The sequence below is a fragment of the Phyllobates terribilis genome, unplaced genomic scaffold (genome assembly GCF_046119375.1).
Source record: "Phyllobates terribilis strain yellow unplaced genomic scaffold, ASM4611937v1 Scaffold_737__1_contigs__length_740118, whole genome shotgun sequence".
Lineage (NCBI taxonomy): Eukaryota > Metazoa > Chordata > Amphibia > Anura > Dendrobatidae > Phyllobates > Phyllobates terribilis.
In genome coordinates this window covers 580,807-607,066 of record NW_027363497.1, presented here as the reverse complement: position 1 = coordinate 607,066, position 26,260 = coordinate 580,807, and the positions used below count along the sequence as shown (strand labels likewise).

At 45.4% G+C, this 26,260-nt stretch overlaps 20 non-coding genes across 20 annotated transcripts; all 20 read left to right on the top strand.

The window, feature by feature from the left end:
* The first annotated feature begins 265 nt into the window (after window positions 1-265).
* LOC141238297 (U2 spliceosomal RNA) lies at window positions 266-456 on the top strand. The gene has a single exon (XR_012303787.1). It is a non-coding gene; the product is annotated as a U2 spliceosomal RNA (small nuclear RNA).
* Window positions 457-1,573: 1,117 nt separating this feature from the next.
* LOC141238296 (U2 spliceosomal RNA) lies at window positions 1,574-1,764 on the top strand. Its single transcript, XR_012303786.1, has one exon. It is a non-coding gene; the product is annotated as a U2 spliceosomal RNA (small nuclear RNA).
* A 1,117-nt stretch (window positions 1,765-2,881) lies between these two features.
* On the top strand, window positions 2,882-3,072 carry LOC141238295 (U2 spliceosomal RNA). Its single transcript, XR_012303785.1, has one exon. It is a non-coding gene; the product is annotated as a U2 spliceosomal RNA (small nuclear RNA).
* A 1,115-nt stretch (window positions 3,073-4,187) lies between these two features.
* LOC141238294 (U2 spliceosomal RNA) lies at window positions 4,188-4,378 on the top strand. The gene has a single exon (XR_012303784.1). It is a non-coding gene; the product is annotated as a U2 spliceosomal RNA (small nuclear RNA).
* Window positions 4,379-5,494: 1,116 nt separating this feature from the next.
* LOC141238402 (U2 spliceosomal RNA) lies at window positions 5,495-5,685 on the top strand. Its single transcript, XR_012303889.1, has one exon. It is a non-coding gene; the product is annotated as a U2 spliceosomal RNA (small nuclear RNA).
* A 1,118-nt stretch (window positions 5,686-6,803) lies between these two features.
* Window positions 6,804-6,994, top strand: LOC141238292 (U2 spliceosomal RNA). Its single transcript, XR_012303782.1, has one exon. It is a non-coding gene; the product is annotated as a U2 spliceosomal RNA (small nuclear RNA).
* A 1,119-nt stretch (window positions 6,995-8,113) lies between these two features.
* LOC141238291 (U2 spliceosomal RNA) lies at window positions 8,114-8,304 on the top strand. Its single transcript, XR_012303781.1, has one exon. It is a non-coding gene; the product is annotated as a U2 spliceosomal RNA (small nuclear RNA).
* A 1,115-nt stretch (window positions 8,305-9,419) lies between these two features.
* LOC141238290 (U2 spliceosomal RNA) lies at window positions 9,420-9,610 on the top strand. The gene has a single exon (XR_012303780.1). It is a non-coding gene; the product is annotated as a U2 spliceosomal RNA (small nuclear RNA).
* Window positions 9,611-10,731: 1,121 nt separating this feature from the next.
* Window positions 10,732-10,922, top strand: LOC141238289 (U2 spliceosomal RNA). Its single transcript, XR_012303779.1, has one exon. It is a non-coding gene; the product is annotated as a U2 spliceosomal RNA (small nuclear RNA).
* A 1,120-nt stretch (window positions 10,923-12,042) lies between these two features.
* LOC141238288 (U2 spliceosomal RNA) lies at window positions 12,043-12,233 on the top strand. Its single transcript, XR_012303778.1, has one exon. It is a non-coding gene; the product is annotated as a U2 spliceosomal RNA (small nuclear RNA).
* Window positions 12,234-13,349: 1,116 nt separating this feature from the next.
* Window positions 13,350-13,540, top strand: LOC141238286 (U2 spliceosomal RNA). The gene has a single exon (XR_012303777.1). It is a non-coding gene; the product is annotated as a U2 spliceosomal RNA (small nuclear RNA).
* Window positions 13,541-14,661: 1,121 nt separating this feature from the next.
* LOC141238285 (U2 spliceosomal RNA) lies at window positions 14,662-14,852 on the top strand. Its single transcript, XR_012303776.1, has one exon. It is a non-coding gene; the product is annotated as a U2 spliceosomal RNA (small nuclear RNA).
* A 1,117-nt stretch (window positions 14,853-15,969) lies between these two features.
* Window positions 15,970-16,160, top strand: LOC141238284 (U2 spliceosomal RNA). Its single transcript, XR_012303775.1, has one exon. It is a non-coding gene; the product is annotated as a U2 spliceosomal RNA (small nuclear RNA).
* Window positions 16,161-17,278: 1,118 nt separating this feature from the next.
* Window positions 17,279-17,469, top strand: LOC141238435 (U2 spliceosomal RNA). The gene has a single exon (XR_012303921.1). It is a non-coding gene; the product is annotated as a U2 spliceosomal RNA (small nuclear RNA).
* Window positions 17,470-18,588: 1,119 nt separating this feature from the next.
* Window positions 18,589-18,779, top strand: LOC141238283 (U2 spliceosomal RNA). Its single transcript, XR_012303774.1, has one exon. It is a non-coding gene; the product is annotated as a U2 spliceosomal RNA (small nuclear RNA).
* A 1,116-nt stretch (window positions 18,780-19,895) lies between these two features.
* Window positions 19,896-20,086, top strand: LOC141238447 (U2 spliceosomal RNA). The gene has a single exon (XR_012303932.1). It is a non-coding gene; the product is annotated as a U2 spliceosomal RNA (small nuclear RNA).
* A 1,121-nt stretch (window positions 20,087-21,207) lies between these two features.
* On the top strand, window positions 21,208-21,398 carry LOC141238282 (U2 spliceosomal RNA). Its single transcript, XR_012303773.1, has one exon. It is a non-coding gene; the product is annotated as a U2 spliceosomal RNA (small nuclear RNA).
* A 1,121-nt stretch (window positions 21,399-22,519) lies between these two features.
* Window positions 22,520-22,710, top strand: LOC141238451 (U2 spliceosomal RNA). Its single transcript, XR_012303936.1, has one exon. It is a non-coding gene; the product is annotated as a U2 spliceosomal RNA (small nuclear RNA).
* Window positions 22,711-23,832: 1,122 nt separating this feature from the next.
* LOC141238280 (U2 spliceosomal RNA) lies at window positions 23,833-24,023 on the top strand. The gene has a single exon (XR_012303771.1). It is a non-coding gene; the product is annotated as a U2 spliceosomal RNA (small nuclear RNA).
* A 1,119-nt stretch (window positions 24,024-25,142) lies between these two features.
* Window positions 25,143-25,333, top strand: LOC141238279 (U2 spliceosomal RNA). Its single transcript, XR_012303770.1, has one exon. It is a non-coding gene; the product is annotated as a U2 spliceosomal RNA (small nuclear RNA).
* The last annotated feature ends 927 nt before the right edge of the window (window positions 25,334-26,260 follow it).

Here is a 26,260-nt window from a genome sequence, read left to right as displayed (position 1 = left end):
CCCCCGCCTTAATTGGTTCTCCTCCCTTCCAACGGTGTTGAGGCGGGTGGGAACAGCCGGGGGTTGAGGGTACTGTGCTAAAAGAGGTGGAGTTATGCAGATCTAAAACGCGTGGATTGCAGCAGCAGCAAGCCGAAAAGTGCAGGCATGTGAGGGATCTAGAGGTTGACAGCATGTCTTCTTAACGGGAGTCCAGGTGGCCATCTCCACAAATGGACTTTTCAGAATCCTTGGGTGGCACCGTAGTCGGAAACCAATTCTGGTTATCGCTTCTCGGCCTTTTGGCTAAGATCAAGTGTAGTATCTGTTCTTATCAGTTTAATATCTGATACGTCCCCTATCTGGGGACCATATATTAAATGGATTTTTAGAACAGGGAGATGGAAAAAGAGCTTGCTCTGTCCACTCCACGCATTGACCTGGTATTGCAGTATCTCCAGGACCGGTGCACCCCTTCTTTAATGCAGTTTCTAAAATCAGAAAGAATTGAATTCAATGCTTTTTGTTCATTTGGCTTGTTTGTCGGATTTTGGGATGGACTCTTTGGCTTTGCTTTTCTTCTCCTCATTGGATTTTTCATGTTAAAAGTTGCAGAAGCCAGATGACAAGCTCATTTTGGTTCAACTTCAGCAACTGTGCATTGCATTGCCATGTAATGTAATGCAATGCTATCTATCTAGCTCTCCCTCTATACTTCCTTTTGGATAAACAGACATATTAGGCAAGCATTTTGGAGCTTTCACCTAAATAACTACAGGTGGTGAGATAAGCTGCACAATATAATTGACCTTTCAGTATATTGTTGCACACACACCATCTATTTAGCAAATGCCCTTGTTATCAACAGCAGCCTTTTAAACTCACCTGAGCTAACAGGTATGTGAGCTGGTTACTCTGCTGCGCTTAAAATTTCTTTATTGGTTTGCTACAATGCCTTTTCTGAAACGTTGTCTCCCTCTGCTGGAACACTGACTTCTTTCATTTAATGCCTGCAGACTATAAAAGAGAAACCAACCCAAAAAGTTTGGTTGATTAGTCTGTGGCATTCTTTTAAACTGTTGCTTATGGCGGTCTCTGTGAGCTTCTCAGTGACATTCAGCCATCCAGGTATCCCGCCTGCAGTAGACGGAATGTGGCAATGGAACGCTGGCTGCGCGTGTCATAATAGGCTCTGAGCCTTTATATACCTGCGCACAGCAGCAGCCACCTTCAGTCTGCTGCTGGACAGCCAGCAGCAGCAGCAGCAGGAGAGGTAATTAATCAGCAACCCTCCTGCTAAGGGTAGACAGCTGCTCGTTCCACCCCCCCCCCCCGCCTTAATTGGTTCTCCTCCCTTCCAACGGTGTTGAGGCGGGTGGGAACAGCCGGGGGTTGAGGGTACTGTACTAAAAGAGGTGGAGTTATGCAGATCTAAAACGCGTGGATTGCAGCAGCAGCAAGCCGAAAAGTGCAGGCATGTGAGGGATCTAGAGGTTGACAGCATGTCTTCTTAACGGGAGTCCAGGTGGCCATCTCCACAAATGGACTTTTCAGAATCCTTGGGTGGCACCGTAGTCGGAAACCAATTCTGGTTATCGCTTCTCGGCCTTTTGGCTAAGATCAAGTGTAGTATCTGTTCTTATCAGTTTAATATCTGATACGTCCCCTATCTGGGGACCATATATTAAATGGATTTTTAGAACAGGGAGATGGAAAAAGAGCTTGCTCTGTCCACTCCACGCATTGACCTGGTATTGCAGTATCTCCAGGACCGGTGCACCCCTTCTTTAATGCAGTTTCTAAAATCAGAAAGAATTGAATTCAATGCTTTTTGTTCATTTGGCTTGTTTGTCGGATTTTGGGATGGACTCTTTGGCTTTGCTTTTCTTCTCCTCATTGGATTTTTCATGTTAAAAGTTGCAGAAGCCAGATGACAAGCTCATTTTGGTTCAACTTCAGCAACTGTGCATTGCATTGCCATGTAATGTAATGCAATGCTATCTATCTAGCTCTCCCTCTATACTTCCTTTTGGATAAACAGACATATTAGGCAAGCATTTTGGAGCTTTCACCTAAATAACTACAGGTGGTGAGATAAGCTGCACAATATAATTGACCTTTCAGTATATTGTTGCACACACACCATCTATTTAGCAAATGCCCTTGTTATCAACAGCAGCCTTTTAAACTCACCTGAGCTAACAGGTATGTGAGCTGGTCACTCTGCTGCGCTTAAAATTTCTTTTTTGGTTTGCTACAATGCCTTTTCTGAAACGTTGTCTCCCTCTGCTGGAACACTGACTTCTTTCATTTAATGCCTGCAGACTATAAAAGAGAAACCAACCCAAAAAGTTTGGTTGATTAGTCTGTGGCATTCTTTTAAACTGTTGCTTATGGCGGTCTCTGTGAGCTTCTCAGTGACATTCAGCCATCCAGGTATCCCGCCTGCAGTAGACGGAATGTGGCAATGGAACGCTGGCTGCGCGTGTCATAATAGGCTCTGAGCCTTTATACCTGCGCACAGCAGCAGCCACCTTCAGTCTGCTGCTGGACAGCCAGCAGCAGCAGCAGCAGGAGAGGTAATTAATCAGCAACCCTCCTGCTAAGGGTAGACAGCTGCTCGTTCCACCCCCCCCCCCCCCGCCTTAATTGGTTCTCCTCCCTTCCAACGGTGTTGAGGCGGGTGGGAACAGCCGGGGGTTGAGGGTACTGTGCTAAAAGAGGTGGAGTTATGCAGATCTAAAACGCGTGGATTGCAGCAGCAGCAAGCCGAAAAGTGCAGGCATGTGAGGGATCTAGAGGTTGACAGCATGTCTTCTTAACGGGAGTCCAGGTGGCCATCTCCACAAATGGACTTTTCAGAATCCTTGGGTGGCACCGTAGTCGGAAACCAATTCTGGTTATCGCTTCTCGGCCTTTTGGCTAAGATCAAGTGTAGTATCTGTTCTTATCAGTTTAATATCTGATACGTCCCCTATCTGGGGACCATATATTAAATGGATTTTTAGAACAGGGAGATGGAAAAAGAGCTTGCTCTGTCCACTCCACGCATTGACCTGGTATTGCAGTATCTCCAGGACCGGTGCACCCCTTCTTTAATGCAGTTTCTAAAATCAGAAAGAATTGAATTCAATGCTTTTTGTTCATTTGGCTTGTTTGTCGGATTTTGGGATGGACTCTTTGGCTTTGCTTTTCTTCTCCTCATTGGATTTTTCATGTTAAAAGTTGCAGAAGCCAGATGACAAGCTCATTTTGGTTCAACTTCAGCAACTGTGCATTGCATTGCCATGTAATGTAATGCAATGCTATCTATCTAGCTCTCCCTCTATACTTCCTTTTGGATAAACAGACATATTAGGCAAGCATTTTGGAGCTTTCACCTAAATAACTACAGGTGGTGAGATAAGCTGCACAATATAATTGACCTTTCAGTATATTGTTGCACACACACCATCTATTTAGCAAATGCCCTTGTTATCAACAGCAGCCTTTTAAACTCACCTGAGCTAACAGGTATGTGAGCTGGTTACTCTGCTGCGCTTAAAATTTCTTTTTTGGTTTGCTACAATGCCTTTTCTGAAACGTTGTCTCCCTCTGCTGGAACACTGACTTCTTTCATTTAATGCCTGCAGACTATAAAAGAGAAACCAACCCAAAAAGTTTGGTTGATTAGTCTGTGGCATTCTTTTAAACTGTTGCTTATGGCGGTCTCTGTGAGCTTCTCAGTGACATTCAGCCATCCAGGTATCCCGCCTGCAGTAGACGGAATGTGGCAATGGAACGCTGGCTGCGCGTGTCATAATAGGCTCTGAGCCTTTATATACCTGCGCACAGCAGCAGCCACCTTCAGTCTGCTGCTGGACAGCCAGCAGCAGCAGCAGCAGGAGAGGTAATTAATCAGCAACCCTCCTGCTAAGGGTAGACAGCTGCTCGTTCCACCCCCCCCCCGCCTTAATTGGTTCTCCTCCCTTCCAACGGTGTTGAGGCGGGTGGGAACAGCCAGGGGTTGAGGGTACTGTGCTAAAAGAGGTGGAGTTATGCAGATCTAAAACGCGTGGATTGCAGCAGCAGCAAGCCGAAAAGTGCAGGCATGTGAGGGATCTAGAGGTTGACAGCATGTCTTCTTAACGGGAGTCCAGGTGGCCATCTCCACAAATGGACTTTTCAGAATCCTTGGGTGGCACCGTAGTCGGAAACCAATTCTGGTTATCGCTTCTCGGCCTTTTGGCTAAGATCAAGTGTAGTATCTGTTCTTATCAGTTTAATATCTGATACGTCCCCTATCTGGGGACCATATATTAAATGGATTTTTAGAACAGGGAGATGGAAAAAGAGCTTGCTCTGTCCACTCCACGCATTGACCTGGTATTGCAGTATCTCCAGGACCGGTGCACCCCTTCTTTAATGCAGTTTCTAAAATCAGAAAGAATTGAATTCAATGCTTTTTGTTCATTTGGCTTGTTTGTCGGATTTTGGGATGGACTCTTTGGCTTTGCTTTTCTTCTCCTCATTGGATTTTTCATGTTAAAAGTTGCAGAAGCCAGATGACAAGCTCATTTTGGTTCAACTTCAGCAACTGTGCATTGCATTGCCATGTAATGTAATGCAATGCTATCTATCTAGCTCTCCCTCTATACTTCCTTTTGGATAAACAGACATATTAGGCAAGCATTTTGGAGCTTTCACCTAAATAACTACAGGTGGTGAGATAAGCTGCACAATATAATTGACCTTTCAGTATATTGTTGCACACACACCATCTATTTAGCAAATGCCCTTGTTATCAACAGCAGCCTTTTAAACTCACCTGAGCTAACAGGTATGTGAGCTGGTTACTCTGCTGCGCTTAAAATTTCTTTTTTGGTTTGCTACAATGCCTTTTCTGAAACGTTGTCTCCCTCTGCTGGAACACTGACTTCTTTCATTTAATGCCTGCAGACTATAAAAGAGAAACCAACCCAAAAAGTTTGGTTGATTAGTCTGTGGCATTCTTTTAAACTGTTGCTTATGGCGGTCTCTGTGAGCTTCTCAGTGACATTCAGCCATCCAGGTATCCCGCCTGCAGTAGACGGAATGTGGCAATGGAACGCTGGCTGCGCGTGTCATAATAGGCTCTGAGCCTTTATATACCTGCGCACAGCAGCAGCCACCTTCAGTCTGCTGCTGGACAGCCAGCAGCAGCAGCAGCAGGAGAGGTAATTAATCAGCAACCCTCCTGCTAAGGGTAGACAGCTGCTCGTTCCACCCCCCCCCCCGCCTTAATTGGTTCTCCTCCCTTCCAACGGTGTTGAGGCGGGTGGGAACAGCCGGGGGTTGAGGGTACTGTGCTAAAAGAGGTGGAGTTATGCAGATCTAAAACGCGTGGATTGCAGCAGCAGCAAGCCGAAAAGTGCAGGCATGTGAGGGATCTAGAGGTTGACAGCATGTCTTCTTAATTGGAGTCCAGGTGGCCATCTCCACAAATGGACTTTTCAGAATCCTTGGGTGGCACCGTAGTCGGAAACCAATTCTGGTTATCGCTTCTCGGCCTTTTGGCTAAGATCAAGTGTAGTATCTGTTCTTATCAGTTTAATATCTGATACGTCCCCTATCTGGGGACCATAGATTAAATGGATTTTTAGAACAGGGAGATGGAAAAAGAGCTTGCTCTGTCCACTCCACGCATTGACCTGGTATTGCAGTATCTCCAGGACCGGTGCACCCCTTCTTTAATGCAGTTTCTAAAATCAGAAAGAATTGAATTCAATGCTTTTTGTTCATTTGGCTTGTTTGTCGGATTTTGGGATGGACTCTTTGGCTTTGCTTTTCTTCTCCTCATTGGATTTTTCATGTTAAAAGTTGCAGAAGCCAGATGACAAGCTCATTTTGGTTCAACTTCAGCAACTGTGCATTGCATTGCCATGTAATGTAATGCAATGCTATCTATCTAGCTCTCCCTCTATACTTCCTTTTGGATAAACAGACATATTAGGCAAGCATTTTGGAGCTTTCACCTAAATAACTACAGGTGGTGAGATAAGCTGCACAATATAATTGACCTTTCAGTATATTGTTGCACACACACCATCTATTTAGCAAATGCCCTTGTTATCAACAGCAGCTTTTTAAACTCACCTGAGCTAACAGGTATGTGAGCTGGTTACTCTGCTGCGCTTAAAATTTCTTTTTTGCTTTGCTACAATGCCTTTTCTGAAACGTTGTCTCCCTCTGCTGGAACACTGACTTCTTTCATTTAATGCCTGCAGACTATAAAAGAGAAACCAACCCAAAAAGTTTGGTTGATTAGTCTGTGGCATTCTTTTAAACTGTTGCTTATGGCGGTCTCTGTGAGCTTCTCAGTGACATTCAGCCATCCAGGTATCCCGCCTGCAGTAGACGGAATGTGGCAATGGAACGCTGGCTGCGCGTGTCATAATAGGCTCTGAGCCTTTATATACCTGCGCAAAGCAGCAGCCACCTTCAGTCTGCTGCTGGACAGCCAGCAGCAGCAGCAGCAGCAGGAGAGGTAATTAATCAGCAACCCTCCTGCTAAGGGTAGACAGCTGCTCGTTCCACCCCCCCCCCGCCTTAATTGGTTCTCCTCCCTTCCAACGGTGTTGAGGCGGGTGGGAACAGCCGGGGGTTGAGGGTACTGTGCTAAAAGAGGTGGAGTTATGCAGATCTAAAACGCGTGGATTGCAGCAGCAGCAAGCCGAAAAGTGCAGGCATGTGAGGGATCTAGAGGTTGACAGCATGTCTTCTTAACGGGAGTCCAGGTGGCCATCTCCACAAATGGACTTTTCAGAATCCTTGGGTGGCACCGTAGTCGGAAACCAATTCTGGTTATCGCTTCTCGGCCTTTTGGCTAAGATCAAGTGTAGTATCTGTTCTTATCAGTTTAATATCTGATACGTCCCCTATCTGGGGACCATATATTAAATGGATTTTTAGAACAGGGAGATGGAAAAAGAGCTTGCTCTGTCCACTCCACGCATTGACCTGGTATTGCAGTATCTCCAGGACCGGTGCACCCCTTCTTTAATGCAGTTTCTAAAATCAGAAAGAATTGAATTCAATGCTTTTTGTTCATTTGGCTTGTTTGTCGGATTTTGGGATGGACTCTTTGGCTTTGCTTTTCTTCTCCTCATTGGATTTTTCATGTTAAAAGTTGCAGAAGCCAGATGACAAGCTCATTTTGGTTCAACTTCAGCAACTGTGCATTGCATTGCCATGTAATGTAATGCAATGCTATCTATCTAGCTCTCCCTCTATACTTCCTTTTGGATAAACAGACATATTAGGCAAGCATTTTGGAGCTTTCACCTAAATAACTACAGGTGGTGAGATAAGCTGCACAATATAATTGACCTTTCAGTATATTGTTGCACACACACCATCTATTTAGCAAATGCCCTTGTTATCAACAGCAGCCTTTTAAACTCACCTGAGCTAACAGGTATGTGAGCTGGTTACTCTGCTGCGCTTAAAATTTCTTTTTTGGTTTGCTACAATGCCTTTTCTGAAACGTTGTCTCCCTCTGCTGGAACACTGACTTCTTTCATTTAATGCCTGCAGACTATAAAAGAGAAACCAACCCAAAAAGTTTGGTTGATTAGTCTGTGGCATTCTTTTAAACTGTTGCTTATGGCGGTCTCTTTGAGCTTCTCAGTGACATTCAGCCATCCAGGTATCCCGCCTGCAGTAGACGGAATGTGGCAATGGAACGCTGGCTGCGCGTGTCATAATAGGCTCTGAGCCTTTATATACCTGCGCACAGCAGCAGCCACCTTCAGTCTGCTGCTGGACAGCCAGCAGCAGCAGCAGCAGCAGGAGAGGTAATTAATCAGCAACCCTCCTGCTAAGGGTAGACAGCTGCTCGTTCCACCCCCCCCCCCGCCTTAATTGGTTCTCCTCCCTTCCAACGGTGTTGAGGCGGGTGGGAACAGCCGGGGGTTGAGGGTACTGTGCTAAAAGAGGTGGAGTTATGCAGATCTAAAACGCGTGGATTGCAGCAGCAGCAAGCCAAAAAGTGCAGGCATGTGAGGGATCTAGAGGTTGACAGCATGTCTTCTTAACGGGAGTCCAGGTGGCCATCTCCACAAATGGACTTTTCAGAATCCTTGGGTGGCACCGTAGTCGGAAACCAATTCTGGTTATCGCTTCTCGGCCTTTTGGCTAAGATCAAGTGTAGTATCTGTTCTTATCAGTTTAATATCTGATACGTCCCCTATCTGGGGACCATATATTAAATGGATTTTTAGAACAGGGAGATGGAAAAAGAGCTTGCTCTGTCCACTCCACGCATTGACCTGGTATTGCAGTATCTCCAGGACCGGTGCACCCCTTCTTTAATGCAGTTTCTAAAATCAGAAAGAATTGAATTCAATGCTTTTTGTTCATTTGGCTTGTTTGTCGGATTTTGGGATGGACTCTTTGGCTTTGCTTTTCTTCTCCTCATTGGATTTTTCATGTTAAAAGTTGCAGAAGCCAGATGACAAGCTCATTTTGGTTCAACTTCAGCAACTGTGCATTGCATTGCCATGTAATGTAATGCAATGCTATCTATCTAGCTCTCCCTCTATACTTCCTTTTGGATAAACAGACATATTAGGCAAGCATTTTGGAGCTTTCACCTAAATAACTACAGGTGGTGAGAAAAGCTGCACAATATAATTGACCTTTCAGTATATTGTTGCACACACACCATCTATTTAGCAAATGCCCTTGTTATCAACAGCAGCCTTTTAAACTCACCTGAGCTAACAGGTATGTGAGCTGGTTACTCTGCTGCGCTTAAAATTTCTTTTTTGGTTTGCTACAATGCCTTTTCTGAAACGTTGTCTCCCTCTGCTGGAACACTGACTTCTTTCATTTAATGCCTGCAGACTATAAAAGAGAAACCAACCCAAAAAGTTTGGTTGATTAGTCTGTGGCATTCTTTTAAACTGTTGCTTATGGCGGTCTCTGTGAGCTTCTCAGTGACATTCAGCCATCCAGGTATCCCGCCTGCAGTAGACGGAATGTGGCAATGGAACGCTGGCTGCGCGTGTCATAATAGGCTCTGAGCCTTTATATACCTGCGCACAGCAGCAGCCACCTTCAGTCTGCTGCTGGACAGCCAGCAGCAGCAGCAGCAGGAGAGGTAATTAATCAGCAACCCTCCTGCTAAGGGTAGACAGCTGCTCGTTCCACCCCCCCCCCCGCCTTAATTGGTTCTCCTCCCTTCCAACGGTGTTGAGGCGGGTGGGAACAGCCGGGGGTTGAGGGTACTGTGCTAAAAGAGGTGGAGTTATGCAGATCTAAAACGCGTGGATTGCAGCAGCAGAAGCCGAAAAGTGCAGGCATGTGAGGGATCTAGAGGTTGACAGCATGTCTTCTTAACGGGAGTCCAGGTGGCCATCTCCACAAATGGACTTTTCAGAATCCTTGGGTGGCACCGTAGTCGGAAACCAATTCTGGTTATCGCTTCTCGGCCTTTTGGCTAAGATCAAGTGTAGTATCTGTTCTTATCAGTTTAATATCTGATACGTCCCCTATCTGGGGACCATATATTAAATGGATTTTTAGAACAGGGAGATGGAAAAAGAGCTTGCTCTGTCCACTCCACGCATTGACCTGGTATTGCAGTATCTCCAGGACCGGTGCACCCCTTCTTTAATGCAGTTTCTAAAATCAGAAAGAATTGAATTCAATGCTTTTTGTTCATTTGGCTTGTTTGTCGGATTTTGGGATGGACTCTTTGGCTTTGCTTTTCTTCTCCTCATTGGATTTTTCATGTTAAAAGTTGCAGAAGCCAGATGACAAGCTCATTTTGGTTCAACTTCAGCAACTGTGCATTGCATTGCCATGTAATGTAATGCAATGCTATCTATCTAGCTCTCCCTCTATACTTCCTTTTGGATAAACAGACATATTAGGCAAGCATTTTGGAGCTTTCACCTAAATAACTACAGGTGGTGAGATAAGCTGCACAATATAATTGACCTTTCAGTATATTGTTGCACACACACCATCTATTTAGCAAATGCCCTTGTTATCAACAGCAGCCTTTTAAACTCACCTGAGCTAACAGGTATGTGAGCTGGTTACTCTGCTGCGCTTAAAATTTCTTTTTTGGTTTGCTACAATGCCTTTTCTGAAACGTTGTCTCCCTCTGCTGGAACACTGACTTCTTTCATTTAATGCCTGCAGACTATAAAAGAGAAACCAACCCAAAAAGTTTGGTTGATTAGTCTGTGGCATTCTTTTAAACTGTTGCTTATGGCGGTCTCTGTGAGCTTCTCAGTGACATTCAGCCATCCAGGTATCCCGCCTGCAGTAGACGGAATGTGGCAATGGAACGCTGGCTGCGCGTGTCATAATAGGCTCTGAGCCTTTATATACCTGCGCACAGCAGCAGCCACCTTCAGTCTGCTGCTGGACAGCCAGCAGCAGCAGCAGCAGCAGGAGAGGTAATTAATCAGCAACCCTCCTGCTAAGGGTAGACAGCTGCTCGTTCCACCCCCCCCCCCCCGCCTTAATTGGTTCTCCTCCCTTCCAACGGTGTTGAGGCGGGTGGGAACAGCCGGGGGTTGAGGGTACTGTGCTAAAAGAGGTGGAGTTATGCAGATCTAAAACGCGTGGATTGCAGCAGCAGCAAGCCGAAAAGTGCAGGCATGTGAGGGATCTAGAGATTGACAGCATGTCTTCTTAACGGGAGTCCAGGTGGCCATCTCCACAAATGGACTTTTCAGAATCCTTGGGTGGCACCGTAGTCGGAAACCAATTCTGGTTATCGCTTCTCGGCCTTTTGGCTAAGATCAAGTGTAGTATCTGTTCTTATCAGTTTAATATCTGATACGTCCCCTATCTGGGGACCATATATTAAATGGATTTTTAGAACAGGGAGATGGAAAAAGAGCTTGCTCTGTCCACTCCACGCATTGACCTGGTATTGCAGTATCTCCAGGACCGGTGCACCCCTTCTTTAATGCAGTTTCTAAAATGAGAAAGAATTGAATTCAATGCTTTTTGTTCATTTGGCTTGTTTGTCGGATTTTGGGATGGACTCTTTGGCTTTGCTTTTCTTCTCCTCATTGGATCTTTCATGTTAAAAGTTGCAGAAGCCAGATGACAAGCTCATTTTGGTTCAACTTCAGCAACTGTGCATTGCATTGCCATGTAATGTAATGCAATACTATCTATCTAGCTCTCCCTCTATACTTCCTTTTGGATAAACAGACATATTAGGCAAGCATTTTGGAGCTTTCACCTAAATAACTACAGGTGGTGAGATAAGCTGCACAATATAATTGACCTTTCAGTATATTGTTGCACACACACCATCTATTTAGCAAATGCCCTTGTTATCAACAGCAGCCTTTTAAACTCACCTGAGCTAACAGGTATGTGCGCTGGTTACTCTGCTGCGCTTAAAATTTCTTTTTTGGTTTGCTACAATGCCTTTTCTGAAACGTTGTCTCCCTCTGCTGGAACACTGACTTCTTTCATTTAATGCCTGCAGACTATAAAAGAGAAACCAACCCAAAAAGTTTGGTTGATTAGTCTGTGGCATTCTTTTAAACTGTTGCTTATGGCGGTCTCTGTGAGCTTCTCAGTGACATTCAGCCATCCAGGTATCCCGCCTGCAGTAGACGGAATGTGGCAATGGAACGCTGGCTGCGCGTGTCATAATAGGCTCTGAGCCTTTATATACCTGCGCACAGCAGCAGCCACCTTCAGTCTGCTGCTGGACAGCCAGCAGCAGCAGCAGGAGAGGTAATTAATCAGCAACCCTCCTGCTAAGGGTAGACAGCTGCTCGTTCCACCCCCCCCCCCCCCCCCCGCCTTAATTGGTTCTCCTCCCTTCCAACGGTGTTGAGGCGGGTGGGAACAGCCGGGGGTTGAGGGTACTGTGCTAAAAGAGGTGGAGTTATGCAGATCTAAAACGCGTGGATTGCAGCAGCAGCAAGCCGAAAAGTGCAGGCATGTGAGGGATCTAGAGGTTGACAGCATGTCTTCTTAACGGGAGTCCAGGTGGCCATCTCCACAAATGGACTTTTCAGAATCCTTGGGTGGCACTGTAGTCGGAAACCAATTCTGGTTATCGCTTCTCGGCCTTTTGGCTAAGATCAAGTGTAGTATCTGTTCTTATCAGTTTAATATCTGATACGTCCCCTATCTGGGGACCATATATTAAATGGATTTTTAGAACAGGGAGATGGAAAAAGAGCTTGCTCTGTCCACTCCACGCATTGACCTGGTATTGCAGTATCTCCAGGACCGGTGCACCCCTTCTTTAATGCAGTTTCTAAAATCAGAAAGAATTGAATTCAATGCTTTTTGTTCATTTGGCTTGTTTGTCGGATTTTGGGATGGACTCTTTGGCTTTGCTTTTCTTCTCCTCATTGGATTTTTCATGTTAAAAGTTGCAGAAGCCAGATGACAAGCTCATTTTGGTTCAACTTCAGCAACTGTGCATTGCATTGCCATGTAATGTAATGCAATGCTATCTATCTAGCTCTCACTCTATACTTCCTTTTGGATAAACAGACATATTAGGCAAGCATTTTGGAGCTTTCACCTAAATAACTACAGGTGGTGAGATAAGCTGCACAATATAATTGACCTTTCAGTATATTGTTGCACACACACCATCTATTTAGCAAATGCCCTTGTTATCAACAGCAGCCTTTTAAACTCACCTGAGCTAACAGGTATGTGAGCTGGTTACTCTGCTGCGCTTAAAATTTCTTTTTTGGTTTGCTACAATGCCTTTTCTGAAACGTTGTCTCCCTCTGCTGGAACACTGACTTCTTTCATTTAATGCCTGCAGACTATAAAAGAGAAACCAACCCAAAAAGTTTGGTTGATTAGTCTGTGGCATTCTTTTAAACTGTTGCTTATGGCGGTCTCTGTGAGCTTCTCAGTGACATTCAGCCATCCAGGTATCCCGCCTGCAGTAGACGGAATGTGGCAATGGAACGCTGGCTGCGCGTGTCATAATAGGCTCTGAGCCTTTATATACCTGCGCACAGCAGCAGCCACCTTCAGTCTGCTGCTGGACAGCCAGCAGCAGCAGCAGCAGGAGAGGTAATTAATCAGCAACCCTCCTGCTAAGGGTAGACAGCTGCTCGTTCCACCCCCCCCCCCCCCTTAATTGGTTCTCCTCCCTTCCAACGGTGTTGAGGCGGGTGGGAACAGCCGGGGGTTGAGGGTACTGTGCTAAAAGAGGTGGAGTTATGCAGATCTAAAACGCGTGGATTGCAGCAGCAGCAAGCCGAAAAGTGCAGGCATGTGAGGGATCTAGAGGTTGACAGCATGTCTTCTTAACGGGAGTCCAGGTGGCCATCTCCACAAATGGACTTTTCAGAATCCTTGGGTGGCACCGTAGTCGGAAACCAATTCTGGTTATCGCTTCTCGGCCTTTTGGCTAAGATCAAGTGTAGTATCTGTTCTTATCAGTTTAATATCTGATACGTCCCCTATCTGGGGACCATATATTAAATGGATTTTTAGAACAGGGAGATGGAAAAAGAGCTTGCTCTGTCCACTCCACGCATTGACCTGGTATTGCAGTATCTCCAGGACCGGTGCACCCCTTCTTTAATGCAGTTTCTAAAATCAGAAAGAATTGAATTCAATGCTTTTTGTTCATTTGGCTTGTTTGTCGGATTTTGGGATGGACTCTTTGGCTTTGCTTTTCTTCTCCTCATTGGATTTTTCATGTTAAAAGTTGCAGAAGCCAGATGACAAGCTCATTTTGGTTCAACTTCAGCAACTGTGCATTGCATTGCCATGTAATGTAATGCAATGCTATCTATCTAGCTCTCCCTCTATACTTCCTTTTGGATAAACAGACATATTAGGCAAGCATTTTGGAGCCTTCACCTAAATAACTACAGGTGGTGAGATAAGCTGCACAATATAATTGACCTTTCAGTATATTGTTGCACACACACCATCTATTTAGCAAATGCCCTTGTTATCAACAGCAGCCTTTTAAACTCACCTGAGCTAACAGGTATGTGAGCTGGTTACTCTGCTGCGCTTAAAATTTCTTTTTTGGTTTGCTACAATGCCTTTTCTGAAACGTTGTCTCCCTCTGCTGGAACACTGACTTCTTTCATTTAATGCCTGCAGACTATAAAAGAGAAACCAACCCAAAAAGTTTGGTTGATTAGTCTGTGGCATTCTTTTAAACTGTTGCTTATGGCGGTCTCTGTGAGCTTCTCAGTGACATTCAGCCATCCAGGTATCCCGCCTGCAGTAGACGGAATGTGGCAATGGAACGCTGGCTGCGCGTGTCATAATAGGCTCTGAGCCTTTATATACCTGCGCACAGCAGCAGCCACCTTCAGTCTGCTGCTGGACAGCCAGCAGCAGCAGCAGCAGCAGGAGAGGTAATTAATCAGCAACCCTCCTGCTAAGGGTAGACAGCTGCTCGTTCCACCCCTCCCCCCCCGCCTTAATTGGTTCTCCTCCCTTCCAACGGTGTTGAGGCGGGTGGGAACAGCCGGGGGTTGAGGGTACTGTGCTAAAAGAGGTGGAGTTATGCAGATCTAAAACGCGTGGATTGCAGCAGCAGCAAGCCGAAAAGTGCAGGCATGTGAGGGATCTAGAGGTTGACAGCATGTCTTCTTAACGGGAGTCCAGGTGGCCATCTCCACAAATGGACTTTTCAGAATCCTTGGGTGGCACCGTAGTCGGAAACCAATTCTGGTTATCGCTTCTCGGCCTTTTGGCTAAGATCAAGTGTAGTATCTGTTCTTATCAGTTTAATATCTGATACGTCCCCTATCTGGGGACCATATATTAAATGGATTTTTAGAACAGGGAGATGGAAAAAGAGCTTGCTCTGTCCACTCCACGCATTGACCTGGTATTGCAGTATCTCCAGGACCGGTGCACCCCTTCTTTAATGCAGTTTCTAAAATCAGAAAGAATTGAATTCAATGCTTTTTGTTCATTTGGCTTGTTTGTCGGATTTTGGGATGGACTCTTTGGCTTTGCTTTTCTTCTCCTCATTGGATTTTTCATGTTAAAAGTTGCAGAAGCCAGATGACAAGCTCATTTTGGTTCAACTTCAGCAACTGTGCATTGCATTGCCATGTAATGTAATGCAATGCTATCTATCTAGCTCTCCCTCTATACTTCCTTTTGGATAAACAGACATATTAGGCAAGCATTTTGGAGCTTTCACCTAAATAACTACAGGTGGTGAGATAAGCTGCACAATATAATTGACCTTTCAGTATATTGTTGCACACACACCATCTATTTAGCAAATGCCCTTGTTATCAACAGCAGCCTTTTAAACTCACCTGAGCTAACAGGTATGTGAGCTGGTTACTCTGCTGCGCTTAAAATTTCTTTTTTGGTTTGCTACAATGCCTTTTCTGAAACGTTTTCTCCCTCTGCTGGAACACTGACTTCTTTCATTTAATGCCTGCAGACTATAAAAGAGAAACCAACCCAAAAAGTTTGGTTGATTAGTCTGTGGCATTCTTTTAAACTGTTGCTTATGGCGGTCTCTGTGAGCTTCTCAGTGACATTCAGCCATCCAGGTATCCCGCCTGCAGTAGACGGAATGTGGCAATGGAACGCTGGCTGCGCGTGTCATAATAGGCTCTGAGTCTTTATATACCTGCGCACAGCAGCAGCCACCTTCAGTCTGCTGCTGGACAGCCAGCAGCAGCAGCAGCAGCAGGAGAGGTAATTAATCAGCAACCCTCCTGGTAAGGGTAGACAGCTGCTCGTTCCACCCCCCCCCGCCTTAATTGGTTCTCCTCCCTTCCAACGGTGTTGAGGCGGGTGGGAACAGCCGGGGGTTGAGGGTACTGTGCTAAAAGAGGTGGAGTTATGCAGATCTAAAACGCGTGGATTGCAGCAGCAGCAAGCCGAAAAGTGCAGGCATGTGAGGGATCTAGAGGTTGACAGCATGTCTTCTTAACGGGAGTCCAGGTGGCCATCTCCACAAATGGACTTTTCAGAATCCTTGGGTGGCACCGTAGTCGGAAACCAATTCTGGTTATCGCTTCTCGGCCTTTTGGCTAAGATCAAGTGTAGTATCTGTTCTTATCAGTTTAATATCTGATACGTCCCCTATCTGGGGACCATATATTAAATGGATTTTTAGAACAGGGAGATGGAAAAAGAGCTTGCTCTGTCCACTCCACGCATTGACCTGGTATTGCAGTATCTCCAGGACCGGTGCACCCCTTCTTTAATGCAGTTTCTAAAATCAGAAAGAATTGAATTCAATGCTTTTTGTTCATTTGGCTTGTTTGTCGGATTTTGGGATGGACTCTTTGGCTTTGCTTTTCTTCTCCTCATTGGATTTTTCATGTTAAAAGTTGCAGAAGCCAGATGACAAGCTCATTTTGGTTCAACTTCAGCAACTGTGCATTGCATTGCCATGTAATGTAATGCAATGCTATCTATCTAGCTCTCCCTCTATACTTCCTTTTGGATAAACAGACATATTAGGCAAGCATTTTGGAGCTTTCACCTAAATAACTACAGGTGGTGAGATAAGCTGCACAATATAATTGACCTTTCAGTATATTGTTGCACACACACCATCTATTTAGCAAATGCCCTTGTTATCAACAGCAGCCTTTTAAACTCACCTGAGCTAACAGGTATGTGAGCTGGTTACTCTGCTGCGCTTAAAATTTCTTTTTTGGTTTGCTACAATGCCTTTTCTGAAACGTTGTCTCCCTCTGCTGGAACACTGACTTCTTTCATTTAATGCCTGCAGACTATAAAAGAGAAACCAACCCAAAAAGTTTGGTTGATTAGTCTGTGGCATTCTTTTAAACTGTTGCTTATAGCGGTCTCTGTGAGCTTCTCAGTGACATTCAGCCATCCAGGTATCCCGCCTGCAGTAGACGGAATGTGGCAATGGAACGCTGGCTGCGCGTGTCATAATAGGCTCTGAGCCTTTATATACCTGCGCACAGCAGCAGCCACCTTCAGTCTGCTGCTGGACAGCCAGCAGCAGCAGCAGCAGCAGGAGAGGTAATTAATCAGCAACCCTCCTGCTAAGGGTAGACAGCTGCTCGTTCCACCCCCCCCCCGCCTTAATTGGTTCTCCTCCCTTCCAACGGTGTTGAGGCGGGTGGGAACAGCCGGGGGTTGAGGGTACTGTGCTAAAAGAGGTGGAGTTATGCAGATCTAAAACGCGTGGATTGCAGCAGCAGCAAGCCGAAAAGTGCAGGCATGTGAGGGATCTAGAGGTTGACAGCATGTCTTCTTAACGGGAGTCCAGGTGGCCATCTCCACAAATGGACTTTTCAGAATCCTTGGGTGGCACCGTAGTCGGAAACCAATTCTGGTTATCGCTTCTCGGCCTTTTGGCTAAGATCAAGTGTAGTATCTGTTCTTATCAGTTTAATATCTGATACGTCCCCTATCTGGGGACCATATATTAAATGGATATTTAGAACAGGGAGATGGAAAAAGAGCTTGCTCTGTCCACTCCACGCATTGACCTGGTATTGCAGTATCTCCAGGACCGGTGCACCCCTTCTTTAATGCAGTTTCTAAAATCAGAAAGAATTGAATTCAATGCTTTTTGTTCATTTGGCTTGTTTGTCGGATTTTGGGATGGACTCTTTGGCTTTGCTTTTCTTCTCCTCATTGGATTTTTCATGTTAAAAGTTGCAGAAGCCAGATGACAAGCTCATTTTGGTTCAACTTCAGCAACTGTGCATTGCATTGCCATGTAATGTAATGCAATGCTATCTATCTAGCTCTCCCTCTATACTTCCTTTTGGATAAACAGACATATTAGGCAAGCATTTTGGAGCTTTCACCTAAATAACTACAGGTGGTGAGATAAGCTGCACAATATAATTGACCTTTCAGTATATTGTTGCACACACACCATCTATTTAGCAAATGTCCTTGTTATCAACAGCAGCCTTTTAAACTCACCTGAGCTAACAGGTATGTGAGCTGGTTACTCTGCTGCGCTTAAAATTTCTTTTTTGGTTTGCTACAATGCCTTTTCTGAAACGTTGTCTCCCTCTGCTGGAACACTGACTTCTTTCATTTAATGCCTGCAGACTATAAAAGAGAAACCAACCCAAAAAGTTTGGTTGATTAGTCTGTGGCATTCTTTTAAACTGTTGCTTATGGCGGTCTCTGTGAGCTTCTCAGTGACATTCAGCCATCCAGGTATCCCGCCTGCAGTAGACGGAATGTGGCAATGGAACGCTGGCTGCGCATGTCATAATAGGCTCTGAGCCTTTATATACCTGCGCACAGCAGCAGCCACCTTCAGTCTGCTGCTGGACAGCCAGCAGCAGCAGCAGCAGCAGGAGAGGTAATTAATCAGCAACCCTCCTGCTAAGGGTAGACAGCTGCTCGTTCCACCCCCCCCCCCGCCTTAATTGGTTCTCCTCCCTTCCAACGGTGTTGAGGCGGATGGGAACAGCCGGGGGTTGAGGGTACTGTGCTAAAAGAGGTGGAGTTATGCAGATCTAAAACGTGTGGATTGCAGCAGCAGCAAGCCGAAAAGTGCAGGCATGTGAGGGATCTAGAGGTTGACAGCATGTCTTCTTAACGGGAGTCCAGGTGGCCATCTCCACAAATGGACTTTTCAGAATCCTTGGGTGGCACCGTAGTCGGAAACCAATTCTGGTTATCGCTTCTCGGCCTTTTGGCTAAGATCAAGTGTAGTATCTGTTCTTATCAGTTTAATATCTGATACGTCCCCTATCTGGGGACCATATATTAAATGGATTTTTAGAACAGGGAGATGGAAAAAGAGCTTGCTCTGTCCACTCCACGCATTGACCTGGTATTGCAGTATCTCCAGGACCGGTGCACCCCTTCTTTAATGCAGTTTCTAAAATCAGAAAGAATTGAATTCAATGCTTTTTGTTCATTTGGCTTGTTTGTCGGATTTTGGGATGGACTCTTTGGCTTTGCTTTTCTTCTCCTCATTGGATTTTTCATGTTAAAAGTTGCAGAAGCCAGATGACAAGCTCATTTTGGTTCAACTTCAGCAACTGTGCATTGCATTGCCATGTAATGTAATGCAATGCTATCTATCTAGCTCTCCCTCTATACTTCCTTTTGGATAAACAGACATATTAGGCAAGCATTTTGGAGCTTTCACCTAAATAACTACAGGTGGTGAGATAAGCTGCACAATATAATTGACCTTTCAGTATATTGTTGCACACACACCATCTATTTAGCAAATGCCCTTGTTATCAACAGCAGCCTTTTAAACTCACCTGAGCTAACAGGTATGTGAGCTGGTTACTCTGCTGCGCTTAAAATTTCTTTTTTGGTTTGCTACAATGCCTTTTCTGAAACGTTGTCTCCCTCTGCTGGAACACTGACTTCTTTCATTTAATGCCTGCAGACTATAAAAGAGAAACCAACCCAAAAAGTTTGGTTGATTAGTCTGTGGCATTCTTTTAAACTGTTGCTTATGGCGGTCTCTGTGAGCTTCTCAGTGACATTCAGCCATCCAGGTATCCCGCCTGCAGTAGACGGAATGTGGCAATGGAACGCTGGCTGCGCGTGTCATAATAGGCTCTGAGCCTTTATATACCTGCGCACAGCAGCAGCCACCTTCAGTCTGCTGCTGGACAGCCAGCAGCAGCAGCAGCAGGAGAGGTAATTAATCAGCAACCCTCCTGCTAAGGGTAGACAGCTGCTCGTTCCACCCCCCCCCCCGCCTTAATTGGTTCTCCTCCCTTCCAACGGTGTTGAGGCGGGTGGGAACAGCCGGGGGTTGAGGGTACTGTGCTAAAAGAGGTGGAGTTATGCAGATCTAAAACGCGTGGATTGCAGCAGCAGCAAGCCGAAAAGTGCAGGCATGTGAGGGATCTAGAGGTTGACAGCATGTCTTCTTAACGGGAGTCCAGGTGGCCATCTCCACAAATGGACTTTTCAGAATCCTTCGGTGGCACCGTAGTCGGAAACCAATTCTGGTTATCGCTTCTCGGCCTTTTGGCTAAGATCAAGTGTAGTATCTGTTCTTATCAGCTTAATATCTGATACGTCCCCTATCTGGGGACCATATATTAAATGGATTTTCAGAACAGGGAGATGGAAAAAGAGCTTGCTCTGTCCACTCCACGCATTGACCTGGTATTGCAGTATCTCCAGGACCGGTGCACCCCTTCTTTAATGCAGTTTCTAAAATCAGAAAGAATTGAATTCAATGCTTTTTGTTCATTTGGCTTGTTTGTCGGATTTTGGGATGGACTCTTTGGCTTTGCTTTTCTTCTCCTCATTGGATTTTTCATGTTAAAAGTTGCAGAAGCCAGATGACAAGCTCATTTTGGTTCAACTTCAGCAACTGTGCATTGCATTGCCATGTAATGTAATGCAATGCTATCTATCTAGCTCTCCCTCTATACTTCCTTTTGGATAAACAGACATATTAGGCAAGCATTTTGGAGCTTTCACCTAAATAACTACAGGTGGTGAGATAAGCTGCACAATATAATTGACCTTTCAGTATATTGTGGCACACACACCATCTATTTAGCAAATGCCCTTGTTATCAACAGCAGCCTTTTAAACTCACCTGAGCTAACAGGTATGTGAGCTGGTTACTCTGCTGCGCTTAAAATTTCTTTTTTGGTTTGCTACAATGCCTTTTCTGAAACGTTGTCTCCCTCTCCTGGAACACTGACTTCTTTCATTTAATGCCTGCAGACTATAAAAGAGAAACCAACCCAAAAAGTTTGGTTGATTAGTCTGTGGCATTCTTTTAAACTGTTGCTTATGGCGGTCTCTGTGAGCTTCTCAGTGACATTCAGCCATCCAGGTATCCCGCCTGCAGTAGACGGAATGTGGCAATGGAACGCTGGCTGCGCGTGTCATAATAGGCTCTGAGCCTTTATATACCTGCGCACAGCAGCAGCCACCTTCAGTCTGCTGCTGGACAGCCAGCAGCAGCAGCAGCAGCAGGAGAGGTAATTAATCAGCAACCCTCCTGCTAAGGGTAGACAGCTGCTTGTTCCACCCCCCCCCCCCCGCCTTAATTGGTTCTCCTCCCTTCCAACGGTGTTGAGGCGGGTGGGAACAGCCGGGGGTTGAGGGTACTGTGCTAAAAGAGGTGGAGTTATGCAGATCTAAAACGCGTGGATTGCAGCAGCAGCAAGCCGAAAAGTGCAGGCATGTGAGGGATCTAGAGGTTGACAGCATGTCTTCTTAACGGGAGTCCAGGTGGCCATCTCCACAAATGGACTTTTCAGAATCCTTGGGTGGCACCGTAGTCGGAAACCAATTCTGGTTATCGCTTCTCGGCCTTTTGGCTAAGATCAAGTGTAGTATCTGTTCTTATCAGTTTAATATCTGATACGTCCCCTATCTGGGGACCATATATTAAATGGATTTTTAGAACAGGGAGATGGAAAAAGAGCTTGCTCTGTCCACTCCACGCATTGACCTGGTATTGCAGTATCTCCAGGACCGGTGCACCCCTTCTTTAATGCAGTTTCTAAAATCAGAAAGAATTGAATTCAATGCTTTTTGTTCATTTGGCTTGTTTGTCGGATTTTGGGATGGACTCTTTGGCTTTGCTTTTCTTCTCCTCATTGCATTTTTCATGTTAAAAGTTGCAGAAGCCAGATGACAAGCTCATTTTGGTTCAACTTCAGCAACTGTGCATTGCATTGCCATGTAATGTAATGCAATGCTATCTATCTAGCTCTCCCTCTATACTTCCTTTTGGATAAACAGACATATTAGGCAAGCATTTTGGAGCTTTCACCTAAATAACTACAGGTGGTGAGATAAGCTGCACAATATAATTGACCTTTCAGAATATTGTTGCACACACACCATCTATTTAGCAAATGCCCTTGTTATCAACAGCAGCCTTTTAAACTCACCTGAGCTAACAGGTATGTGAGCTGGTTACTCTGCTGCGCTTAAAATTTCTTTTTTGGTTTGCTACAATGCCTTTTCTGAAACGTTGTCTCCCTCTGCTGGAACACTGACTTCTTTCATTTAATGCCTGCAGACTATAAAAGAGAAACCAACCCAAAAAGTTTGGTTGATTAGTCTGTGGCATTCTTTTAAACTGTTGCTTATGGCGGTCTCTGTGAGCTTCTCAGTGACATTCAGCCATCCAGGTATCCCGCCTGCAGTAGACGGAATGTGGCAATGGAACGCTGGCTGCGCGTGTCATAATAGGCTCTGAGCCTTTATATACCTGCGCACAGCAGCAGCCACCTTCAGTCTGCTGCTGGACAGCCAGCAGCAGCAGCAGCAGGAGAGGTAATTAATCAGCAACCCTCCTGCTAAGGGTAGACAGCTGCTTGTTCCACCCCCCCCCCCCCCCCGCCTTAATTGGTTCTCCTCCCTTCCAACGGTGTTGAGGCGGGTGGGAACAGCCGGGGGTTGAGGGTACTGTGCTAAAAGAGGTGGAGTTATGCAGATCTAAAACGCGTGGATTGCAGCAGCAGCAAGCCGAAAAGTGCAGGCATGTGAGGGATCTAGAGGTTGACAGCATGTCTTCTTAACGGGAGTCCAGGTGGCCATCTCCACAAATGGACTTTTCAGAATCCTTGGGTGGCACCGTAGTCGGAAACCAATTCTGGTTATCGCTTCTCGGCCTTTTGGCTAAGATCAAGTGTAGTATCTGTTCTTATCAGTTTAATATCTGATACGTCCCCTATCTGGGGACCATATATTAAATGGATTTTTAGAACAGGGAGATGGAAAAAGAGCTTGCTCTGTCCACTCCACCCATTGACCTGGTATTGCAGTATCTCCAGGACCGGTGCACCCCTTCTTTAATGCAGTTTCTAAAATCAGAAAGAATTGAATTCAATGCTTTTTGTTCATTTGGCTTGTTTGTCGGATTTTGGGATGGACTCTTTGGCTTTGCTTTTCTTCTCCTCATTGGATTTTTCATGTTAAAAGTTGCAGAAGCCAGATGACAAGCTCATTTTGGTTCAACTTCAGCAACTGTGCATTGCATTGCCATGTAATGTAATGCAATGCTATCTATCTAGCTCTCCCTCTATACTTCCTTTTGGATAAACAGACATATTAGGCAAGCATTTTGGAGCTTTCACCTAAATAACTACAGGTGGTGAGATAAGCTGCACAATATAATTGACCTTTCAGAATATTGTTGCACACACACCATCTATTTAGCAAATGCCCTTGTTATCAACAGCAGCCTTTTAAACTCACCTGAGCTAACAGGTATGTGAGCTGGTTACTCTGCTGCGCTTAAAATTTCTTTTTTGGTTTGCTACAATGCCTTTTCTGAAACGTTGTCTCCCTCTGCTGGAACACTGACTTCTTTCATTTAATGCCTGCAGACTATAAAAGAGAAACCAACCCAAAAAGTTTGGTTGATTAGTCTGTGGCATTCTTTTAAACTGTTGCTTATGGCGGTCTCTGTGAGCTTCTCAGTGACATTCAGCCATCCAGGTATCCCGCCTGCAGTAGACGGAATGTGGCAATGGAACGCTGGCTGCGCGTGTCATAATAGGCTCTGAGCCTTTATATACCTGCGCACAGCAGCAGCCACCTTCAGTCTGCTGCTGGACAGCCAGCAGCAGCAGCAGCAGCAGGAGAGGTAATTAATCAGCAACCCTCCTGCTAAGGGTAGACAGCTGCTCGTTCCACCCCCCCCCCCCCCGCCTTAATTGGTTCTCCTCCCTTCCAACGGTGTTGAGGCGGGTGGGAACAGCCGGGGGTTGAGGGTACTGTGCTAAAAGAGGTGGAGTTATGCAGATCTAAAACGCGTGGATTGCAGCAGCAGCAAGCCGAAAAGTGCAGGCATGTGAGGGATCTAGAGGTTGACAGCATGTCTTCTTAACGGGAGTCCAGGTGGCCATCTCCACAAATGGACTTTTCAGAATCCTTGGGTGGCACCGTAGTCGGAAACCAATTCTGGTTATCGCTTCTCGGCCTTTTGGCTAAGATCAAGTGTAGTATCTGTTCTTATCAGTTTAATATCTGATACGTCCCCTATCTGGGGACCATATATTAAATGGATTTTTAGAACAGGGAGATGGAAAAAGAGCTTGCTCTGTCCACTCCACGCATTGACCTGGTATTGCAGTATCTCCAGGACCGGTGCACCCCTTCTTTAATGCAGTTTCTAAAATCAGAAAGAATTGAATTCAATGCTTTTTGTTCATTTGGCTTGTTTGTCGGATTTTGGGATGGACTCTTTGGCTTTGCTTTTCTTCTCCTCATTGGATTTTTCATGTTAAAAGTTGCAGAAGCCAGATGACAAGCTCATTTTGGTTCAACTTCAGCAACTGTGCATTGCATTGCCATGTAAAGTAATGCAATGCTATCTATCTAGCTCTCCCTCTATACTTCCTTTTGGATAAACAGACATATTAGGCAAGCATTTTGGAGCTTTCACCTAAATAACTACAGGTGGTGAGATAAGCTGCACAATATAATTGACCTTTCAGTATATTGTTGCACACACACCATCTATTTAGCAAATGCCCTTGTTATCAACAGCAGCCTTTTAAACTCACCTGAGCTAACAGGTATGTGAGCTGGTTACTCTGCTGCGCTTAAAATTTCTTTTTTGGTTTGCTACAATGCCTTTTCTGAAACGTTGTCTCCCTCTGCTGGAACACTGACTTCTTTCATTTAATGCCTGCAGACTATAAAAGAGAAACCAACCCAAAAAGTTTGGTTGATTAGTCTGTGGCATTCTTTTAAACTGTTGCTTATGGCGGTCTCTGTGAGCTTCTCAGTGACATTCAGCCATCCAGGTATCCCGCCTGCAGTAGACGGAATGTGGCAATGGAACGCTGGCTGCGCGTGTCATAATAGGCTCTGAGCCTTTATATACCTGCGCACAGCAGCAGCCACCTTCAGTCTGCTGCTGGACAGCCAGCAGCAGCAGCAGCAGCAGGAGAGGTAATTAATCAGCAACCCTCCTGCTAAGGGTAGACAGCTGCTCGTTCCACCCCCCCCCCCGCCTTAATTGGTTCTCCTCCCTTCCAACGGTGTTGAGGCGGGTGGGAACAGCCGGGGGTTGAGGGTACTGTGCTAAAAGAGGTGGAGTTATGCAGATATAAAACGCGTGGATTGCAGCAGCAGCAAGCCGAAAAGTGCAGGCATGTGAGGGATCTAGAGGTTGACAGCATGTCTTCTTAACGGGAGTCCAGGTGGCCATCTCCACAAATGGACTTTTCAGAATCCTTGGGTGGCACCGTAGTCGGAAACCAATTCTGGTTATCGCTTCTCGGCCTTTTGGCTAAGATCAAGTGTAGTATCTGTTCTTATCAGTTTAATATCTGATACGTCCCCTATCTGGGGACCATATATTAAATGGATTTTTAGAACAGGGAGATGGAAAAAGAGCTTGCTCTGTCCACTCCACGCATTGACCTGGTATTGCAGTATCTCCAGGACCGGTGCACCCCTTCTTTAATGCAGTTTCTAAAATCAGAAAGAATTGAATTCAATGCTTTTTGTTCATTTGGCTTGTTTGTCGGATTTTGGGATGGACTCTTTGGCTTTGCTTTTCTTCTCCTCATTGGATTTTTCATGTTAAAAGTTGCAGAAGCCAGATGACAAGCTCATTTTGGTTCAACTTCAGCAACTGTGCATTGCATTGCCATGTAATGTAATGCAATGCTATCTATCTAGCTCTCCCTCTATACTTCCTTTTGGATAAACAGACATATTAGGCAAGCATTTTGGAGCTTTCACCTAAATAACTACAGGTGGTGAGATAAGCTGCACAATATAATTGACCTTTCAGTATATTGTTGCACACACACCATCTATTTAGCAAATGCCCTTGTTATCAACAGCAGCCTTTTAAACTCACCTGAGCTAACAGGTATGTGAGCTGGTTACTCTGCTGCGCTTAAAATTTCTTTTTTGGTTTGCTACAATGCCTTTTCTGAAACGTTGTCTCCCTCTGCTGGAACACTGACTTCTTTCATTTAATGCCTGCAGACTATAAAAGAGAAACCAACCCAAAAAGTTTGGTTGATTAGTCTGTGGCATTCTTTTAAACTGTTGCTTATGGCGGTCTCTGTGAGCTTCTCAGTGACATTCAGCCATCCAGGTATCCCGCCTGCAGTAGACGGAATGTGGCAATGGAACGCTGGCTGCGTGTGTCATAATAGGCTCTGAGCCTTTATATACCTGCGCACAGCAGCAGCCACCTTCAGTCTGCTGCTGGACAGCCAGCAGCAGCAGCAGCAGCAGGAGAGGTAATTAATCAGCAACCCTCCTGCTAAGGGTAGACAGCTGCTCGTTCCACCCCCCCCCCCGCCTTAATTGGTTCTCCTCCCTTCCAACGGTGTTGAGGCGGGTGGGAACAGCCGGGGGTTGAGTGTAC